Raw genomic sequence first — 8,669 nt, 5'->3', positions numbered from 1 at the left:
CCCTAAGTCTAGCCTAGGCCACACGGCCAACAAAATGCAAACTATGAAGCACTCCACGGTTCACTCTGCGGGCCTCTTGCCCGCTGCTCCGGCTCCACTGCTACCTCCTGAAATAAATGCCCCGAGACGAGGTGAGATATACGAATATATCTCAGTAACCAAGAGGTCCTGGAGAAAACTCCACCCAATGGTTCACTTCGATGCACATCAATAGAATAAAACAACCACTTTGAAAAGGGGATATAGCAAGGGATTTAGAGAAATGAGGAATATAAAGATACAAACTACGACGATACGGGATGGTAACCCCAATTCCACGTATGCCCTGGGCATATATAAGCCTATGGGTATCATCCAAGGTGTGTTCACAGAAACCACAACCATGATGCCCAAACCAACCAAAACGCCAAAGACATTCCTAGTGTGCTCCTACCCGGATCACACACCATGACACGCAGTCAACTGGAACTCCCTCCTGGAGACTTATCCAGCGGAAGTCCGAAACTGCCCGAAGGCTAATAAAACTGTCTACTGGCCAGAGACTCGGTACATAAGTACCCATAGCAATAATGCATGCATGCTCATGTGTTCTATACTATTCATACACACTTCCTACCGTTGCCATCAACTGGCAAGGTGAAACAGAAAAGGGGAACAAGCCCCAGTACCAAGAGGTTACCTCAATATGTTACTCCACTTAGCTCCACAACAGCTTAGGTTCCAAGTTTGTTACTCAACAGAACGCCTACACATAGGACGTTCCCAATTATTCAAAACTCATACGAATGCATGCAATTTACAACAATACAAGCATGATTCAACCACTTACCTCAATCCCATTTGGTCCAGGACCAAGGGCAATCCACTGACTCATGGTTCGGTGTTCAAATCGACCTACGGCAACCTACAGTAACCATGTACAAATCGTCAGTACACGACAATTCCATCAAAATACGAAAAACGTCACATTTCACTCCTACACCTTGTAGGTTCGGCCTCTTAAGGCTTATTTCACAAATTATTTTTCTAAATTTTCTTTTTCATTTTATTATACTTCCACAGGTTGCCAAAAGGCCATACCAAGTGCCATTTTTCACTTTACGTCTTTTAAACAATGTTTTGCCTAATATTTTACTCTAGGATCCTCTATGGCAATTAACACGTTCAATCATTTTTCAATGATTCTACAACCTTTAAACCACCACACAACCCATCTAAGTACCATTTAGCACATCATACATCACTCAAATAATTTCCAACAACATCCATTCCTTAATTTTCCTTTAAAGGCCGAATTGCACATAATCCATTCCAAGGAATTTTCACCCAATTTTAACCATTCTACACCTCATACAATCCCATTATATCAACATATAATCATACAACAACTCACCAATACAATCCTAACACATTTTCAAAATTCAAAGTCATGACAATCTCAAAATTTTCTAAGTTACAAAACCATATTTTTCACCAAAAATTTTCATGGCATTTCTAGCTCTAACACATCATTCTAAGACATTATCATCTAATACACATTTTCTATTTGAGCTCTCTAACATCACAAATCAAACAAGCCCTCTTTAGGGTTCATAAACAAATTTGAAAATAAATCTTCAAATCAATCCATGAGGGGTGTTGAAACTTACCCACAATTACGTCACAAGACTCCTCCTAGAACTCCACAAGCAATGGCTCAAGAAATCAACCCCAAAATCACAAAAATCCTAAGAATTTCGTGGCTGTATATGGCTCTTTTCTCACCATAGAGAGGGTTTCAAGGGAAACTAATCGGTGGAACGGGTTCGGATGGTGATTTCCATCGAATTTCAAGACAAGAATCGTCCGATTCGGTTAAGAATTGATGAAGTTATGAAGAAATCAAACAAAACAAATAAAAAAAACGAAAATGGAAAGGGGAGGGCTGATCCACTGGGAAGAAGGGAGAAGAGGAGAGAGAATGTGTCATGTAAATGTGACTTTTAAGTCACTTAAACCATAGGTGGGTCCTACACGCGATTTAACTTTAATCAATCACTAATTTCAACCACAAATTCCTTACCTATGTATTTTTCTTGTTCACGTCATAATTTTGTTTCCTAAAAATACTGATAAAATTTTCACGCTTATCGGTACAATTATACCGCAATATTTTTACACTGGAAAAATCACTATTCATCAATTTTTCCCAAATTTGCCTATCCACTCGATTTTTCGTTCTGAATCCATTTCCAGGGTTCTTTTTATCATCTGAGACCTTCTACTCAATTTTATCTTCCTAGGGTTGTGTGTATGGCTAATTACTGATTTGCCCTTTCTTTGTATTTTGGCCTTATACTCAGGATTTTCACTAATTCTTCTCTTTAATTCTCATTTAATATTTTAATATTTAAACTTAGAAATGCGATGTGTTATATAAAAGCTTAGAGCTTGGCGCAACTCTCGCCACAATGAGAGAGAAATTGGCACAATTTGCGCTACTTTACAGAAAGTACGGAAACTTGGCGCAAATTGCGCCATGATGTGAGAGAAGATGGCACAAAATGCGCTAATATGAAGAACTCTTTGCTTTTTTTATTCTCACAGTGGTTTAAGTCTTCCATCTTGTTATTCTTTAATCATAAAAATCCCTACAAAACATAAGAATTTCATAAAAGTATTCCGTAGAATAATTCAATAAATAAATTATAATTTTCATGTGTTTTGTCTGAATTTGGATTAATTAATTGCTCAAATTGGCCCGTAACACATAGTGGATTAAGGACTTATCGAACAATTTCCAGATTTGGATATTGTTGTCCTCAACAATAAATAGAAATAAAACAATATGAAGCAAATAGAGTGTGACCTTACATGAAATTCAAGTATAACATTGCATCATCTAAGTAATTCTGAGCAGATATTTAGGAGAATACTATGCTAAGCATGAATGACTTCCAATTTTTAGAACTTCAGACAATAATTCCAATTTTCAAGAGGAACATAATCTAACTTAAGTACCCCTCACAAGAATAAACAAAACACTCATCACTCAAGTGTTTGAGGTAAGGTCACTCAATCCGTCAGAGTAATAGCACTAGTATAAGCTTGATCTTATTCTCAAATTCCTAAAGATGAGGAACATGGATAACATGCACAAAATGATCAAAAGGTATTTCTAGGGTTGTAACATGGCCTAGTGTATGGCTAGGAATATTTTGGAAGTAGCAAAATTTCACATATAAGATTGAAGCACATTAATCCAATGCAAAATCATTTAATTCACAAGCTTCTTTTCACTACTTCTTTTTTTCTATTGCATGATTTTCCTGTTCCCAACACCTTTTATTTTCTTACTTACTGCCTTTTTCATCACTTAACAAAAATAAAAATAAAAGTATTTCTTTTTCTTTTTCTATTTTTCTAAATTTTTTTAAACAACACAGTTTGTTAGAATAACTGAGCAGCTTATCTTGGTTTTCTTCTTCAGTCCTATCATCTTCCCGCATATTTATGTACAACTTTACATTGAATTCCAATCTCATATAAAGGTATGAAAATATGATAAGGTTAATTTCACTATGGGATAAATCAAACAAAGTAAGTCTCAAACTCCAAGAGGCTAGCAATGGAAAAAATTTCAGGTGGTCTACTCTTGGCCAAGTGGTTATATAGAATAAAGTGTCTTTATCATCTCAATCTATGCATGCATCAAGAGAGAAACAGAGCAAGTTCTAGAGTACTATTATAGTGAGGTCTCTCAAAAAAATTATATTGTTTAAGCTCAAATCTCACATGTTGTGGTACCAAGCTAGAATACTATTTCTATTTTCCAATCAGAATATTATCCATAAATCATCGAAAGGAAAATTATTCAAACGAGTAGTCATATTCTCCTAAATGAAGTTCAATGCAATATCAAGACAGAAAATTTCACAGTGAACCCTTACAGTGTCACTTGTTCTTCCTAAAGTTTATTCAGATTTATTAACCAATTCAGCTAATACTAATTCAGAGATAGCATTCAGAGACAAAAAAATTGAAACAAAAAATAAATAAAAAAGATTGAGATATCTCCCATGAATTATCATTGCATTCATGTTGAATGTGTCTATTCCTCAGTCGAAGCACGCTATGCAATCAATTCCTAGATTTACAGCAATAACTCTAAACTAGATGTGAAGCAATTCTGCATACTCAAAATACATATATGGATCAAAACAAAATAATATGATAATATCAATAGGAAGTACCAAAATGTGAGTTATATATCAATACAATACCAAAATGAAATAAAAGAAACTACAAGTCTAGAAAAAGGAGTAAAGATAAAAGAGATGGTGGTGTAGTTGTGATTTTTCAGTCATGGGTCTTTGAAGATGAAGATTGTGGGGGAATGGTGGTTTGCAGGAGGTGATAATGGTGGTTATGGTGTGTGATGTGAGGGTGGACGATGGCTATAGATTGGGAGAAGAATACGGTGGTGAAGGAAAGAAGAGAATATGGTTTTTTTTTTAAATCTGAACAAATGATGACGCAAATTGCGCCAGCTACCGAACCTGATTGCTGTTAGTATATGGATGTCCTAGAGACAATCTTTTGATTAGATTAGGACATATGTGGACCTTTTATATTGTCGCAAATAAATAAAAGCAGTCTTTATCTTGTTTCATATTTTGTCTCAATATTATTATTAATATTTTATATGAGTAACTGGATAAACCCCTTAGAATAGAACAGGTATCTCTTGAGTATCTGTGATGAGATCACGATCATGAGGATTCAAGGATACCACACGTTTATTCCTAATTTTATATTCCTAGTCTAGAGACACTGAGAATGGGGATCAGTGATCTCGGGTAAGACTAGCACGACTTATCTACTGTATTTGGATACAAGGTAAAGACCTCATGTGCTACAGATATGGAGATGTCTTAGCTAAAGTCGTGGGTGGACCTATAAGGGTATAGCTCGCACTGAACAGACCCACAAAGAGACTCTATGAGGAAATAACACAGAGAGTATCATTAGAGTAGTCTCTGTATATTTGGGTATGTCTTTCCTTTGACCTTAAGTTATTACCTAGACTGTGTTCTAGAAGGCATGCTTTGATTGTATACCTCGTCTTCCTGAAACATGGAGACTCGTAGGTACACTGTTGGGCTTGTCTTGAAAGAGCACAGGGCTAGAATGATAAGCTGAAAGGAATTCGTCAAATCTCTGTGAGAGATTAGGTTATCTGTAAACCGGAGAAATCGGGATGACATTTACAGGGACTCAGGAATCTATGCATAGTAAAAGAGATCATGAGATGATCTGCCTTTATAGTCAGTAAATTGAAGATTCCCTATTTCGAATAAAGCTTACCCTAAACCGCAAGGGTTGATACGCTTCCTTACCCTAGGTTTTATGGGAAGGTAACCGAGACGAAAAGAAATACATACGGCAACCAAATATGTGTAATAGGATGATCAAGTCATTAATCTAACTAGCTCTGGGGCAACAAAGCATTGCTAGTGCTCTGTGTTGTCATTAAATGGGTTGTGGGCTTGTTGGGCCCGAGCCCATTTATGTCAGTGGCTATGTTGGACCTAATTGGTCACACACTAACACCTTAATGTCATGATGATATAACATTAAAGGTATAGGGCATAATAATGGTTGTTAGCCCTAGATGAAGTTTGGAAGCCCACCAAAGAGGGAGAGGGCGCATGGTATTGTTAATGGGCTTGGATGGTCCAAGACATTACTAATTAATTTAATTAGTTAAATTAATTATCAAATATTTAAATTTTGAATTTTGAATTTGAAATTTGAATTTTCAAATTCGAATTTTGAATTTGAAAAACTTTGAACTTTGAAATTTGAAATTTGAATTTGAATTTTGAAATTTGAATTTGAAATTTGAAATTTGAATTTGAATTTAGAATTTAAATGTTTGAACGTTTGAATTTAAATGTTTGAACGTTTGAATTTAAATGTTTGAATTCAAATTTGAATTGGCTATGAAAAGTTGTTTCATAACAAAAGGATAAGATGAGATCTTGTTGGAACAAATCCCTTGTATCAAGAGAAGATCTATGGAGATCTCCAAAGGCTGATTTGGGGCGCCATTTTGGTGGGAGATGATTGTCATCGTGTCAAACCAACAAGCTCCAATCAGATTTGGTTGTTGAGAGAATCAGTGAGCTAGTTGGTTCAAACTTGAATGCAACAGCTCAAATGTATCTAGACCCTTTTTGGGCTGAATAGGGGCGCATGAATTGGTGGTCATATGATGACCATTGGTTCAGAATTTTGACTAGATAAAGACCTAGTCTTATGAGGATTCAAATGGGAGGTTGTTGGGATTTTTGAATTGCAACAACTCCACCTTTGTCTCACTCACTTGTGCGCCACTTTCATTATAAGTAAAGTAAAAAATCTGATTTGAAATACTAATTCTCTCCCTCTCTTGTGCGCCTAGTTGGTGAGTTCCTCCTTAAGGTTTTTCAAAAGTACCTAGCCAATTCTTCTATATACCATTCCCACTCTTGTGAAGTTTTCATGCTGGAGACTTCACTCTTCTAAACATATATACCTAGCATCCTTCTTCACCTATTGAGCGCATAGCAAGCCTCTCTGTGGTGGTCAATTGGTGGCTTTCAAGAAAGCGTTCTTGCATCTTGACGTGGGTGGTGTGGATCAACGTTAGAGAGTTTGAACCCTTCAAACCTAACACTGATCGTCTTGGAGTTTTGAACTCACAAACAAAGGTAACATCACATACCATAAAGCATGATTCTTGATTGCATGTGTAATTTCGCATATGAAAAATTTTGTTTTTCCCTCTCACATGCTACAGCCTTCAAGGCCATTTTACTTTCAATTGCACCAATGATGGCGCAAATTGTGTGAACTAACAGAAACTTCAATTGTCCCACACAAAATATGCGAGAATCGCACTCGAGGGAAGATGCCCAAAAAATTTGTCACGCAGTAAGTGGCAACATGGCGCTTTTTGCGCAAATTAATAGAAACTTCAAATTGTTGGAGCTTTGAGCGCCATTTTGGTGTTTTTGCGCCACCTTTCACTTTCATTTTCTCATTATTTTTCCTCAATTTGAGTCTTTCACAAACTGGAATCCTACACCAAAATTCACCATCTTTTACACAAAATTAAAATTTAAGTGATAAACCCTTGGTTTACCATGGTTTTAGGCTTAATTATGCTTAATATATATCATGAATTGCATGTAAATTAGGGTTTTATACCGTGAAGTCACAATAATTGAATATCTTGCTAACATGTTGTCATATTTCTTATTTCAAAGGATTTTTGACATCTATTATGGCCCTTTGGAACCAAAAGAAAACAACAAAAGGAGTTGAAGCCTCAAGGAAGCAAGATTCCAAGCATCTGCAAGCTGGAGGAGGACATTTTGGCGTCCAAGAAGAACATTTAAACGCTCTAAATGAAGAAAACCACAATAACTCCATGGACCAGAGCGTTTTGGCAGCCAAACAGAGCGCCAAAACGCTCCAGAAGCAACCAGAAACCCTTCGAAGAGGACATTTTGGCACCCAACATCACGCCAAAACGCCCATAGGCAGACAACAACACACTGTGAGAATATTTTAGCGCACAAACAGCACGCTAAAACGTCCATGCACGACCAAATCTAAATCCAAAAGAGATCTTATATCTTTATCAAGATATACATTAGATTTTACAAAAAATACAAAGTGGAAACAAATCAATCTTGATTGAGAATATATATAAATCCATGGGAAGATATGATGGAAGATCACAACAAAGATTCAAAGCTCAAATCTGTCAACCAATCTTCAAGATCTTAAATGCAAAGAGGAAACAATTGTAGAATCAATTATAAATATGATACAGATTCGTTGGGAGATTGAATGAAGGATACAACTCCAATGATTATAAATAAGGAGCTGAGGGTCAAGACCAAAAAAACCAATTCACAAATCCAGAGAATTACATAGAGACTTGAAGGAGGAATCATGTTGCGGAGAGCTGGAACACTGAGGAACCAAGTCAACATCAGATCAATGGAGGCTTGGGGTTCTTTTTTCTTTATTATTGTTTTTCATTTCAGTATGCTAGGCTAAAATTTTATGTAGTTAGGGGTAGATGGAATCCAATTGAATCGTTTATGTTTATGGATTAAATTGTTCTTGAATTATTTTCTTTTTATAATTGAATAAATTTATCTGTTTTTAATGCTTTCTATGAGTTTGCTCCTTATAGAATAATTTTGGGGAATTGTATGACAATTGGGATGTTGGTGCATGAACCCTGGATTGATAAATTTATCATAATCTCTGTGATCTAGGGATAGACATAGGGTAATTGTGCAATCTTGAAATTCTTGATCTTAATGCATGTTTTCTTGGGAAATAATCGGGGAACTAGAGTTCTTTCAAGATCACATAGATTTAGGGTAACAATGAATTGAGCCCTAATTAATTTAGATAGAATTGATTGGCAATATATTAAGAAAAGGTTCTTGACTCTTTAATTCATAACATAACGAGGAGATTGGGGGAAGTTGAAACCCTAACTACGCTTGTTTTAATTCGTAATCAATCATCATCTTTTTCAATTGTCTTTTTAATTCTGAAAATTCTTTAATTGCATCTCATTATTTGTCTTTAATTTTTAAGTTCTTCAAATACAATTCTCT

At 35.8% G+C, this 8,669-nt stretch overlaps 1 long non-coding RNA gene across 1 annotated transcript; it reads right to left on the bottom strand.

The window, feature by feature from the left end:
* On the bottom strand, positions 1–1,881 carry LOC133283990 (uncharacterized). The gene is made up of 4 exons (XR_009747848.1): positions 1,650–1,881; positions 830–904; positions 680–745; positions 1–107 (listed from the first exon to the last, which is right to left on the bottom strand). It is a non-coding gene; the product is annotated as an uncharacterized LOC133283990 (long non-coding RNA).
* Positions 1,882–8,669: the final 6,788 nt, after the last annotated feature.

The sequence above is a fragment of the Gastrolobium bilobum genome, unplaced genomic scaffold (genome assembly GCF_033153095.1).
Source record: "Gastrolobium bilobum isolate Gb01-03AN ecotype WA unplaced genomic scaffold, APGP_CSIRO_Gbil_v1 utg17396, whole genome shotgun sequence".
NCBI lineage: Eukaryota > Viridiplantae > Streptophyta > Magnoliopsida > Fabales > Fabaceae > Gastrolobium > Gastrolobium bilobum.
This window is presented reverse-complemented; position numbering and strand designations above follow the sequence as displayed.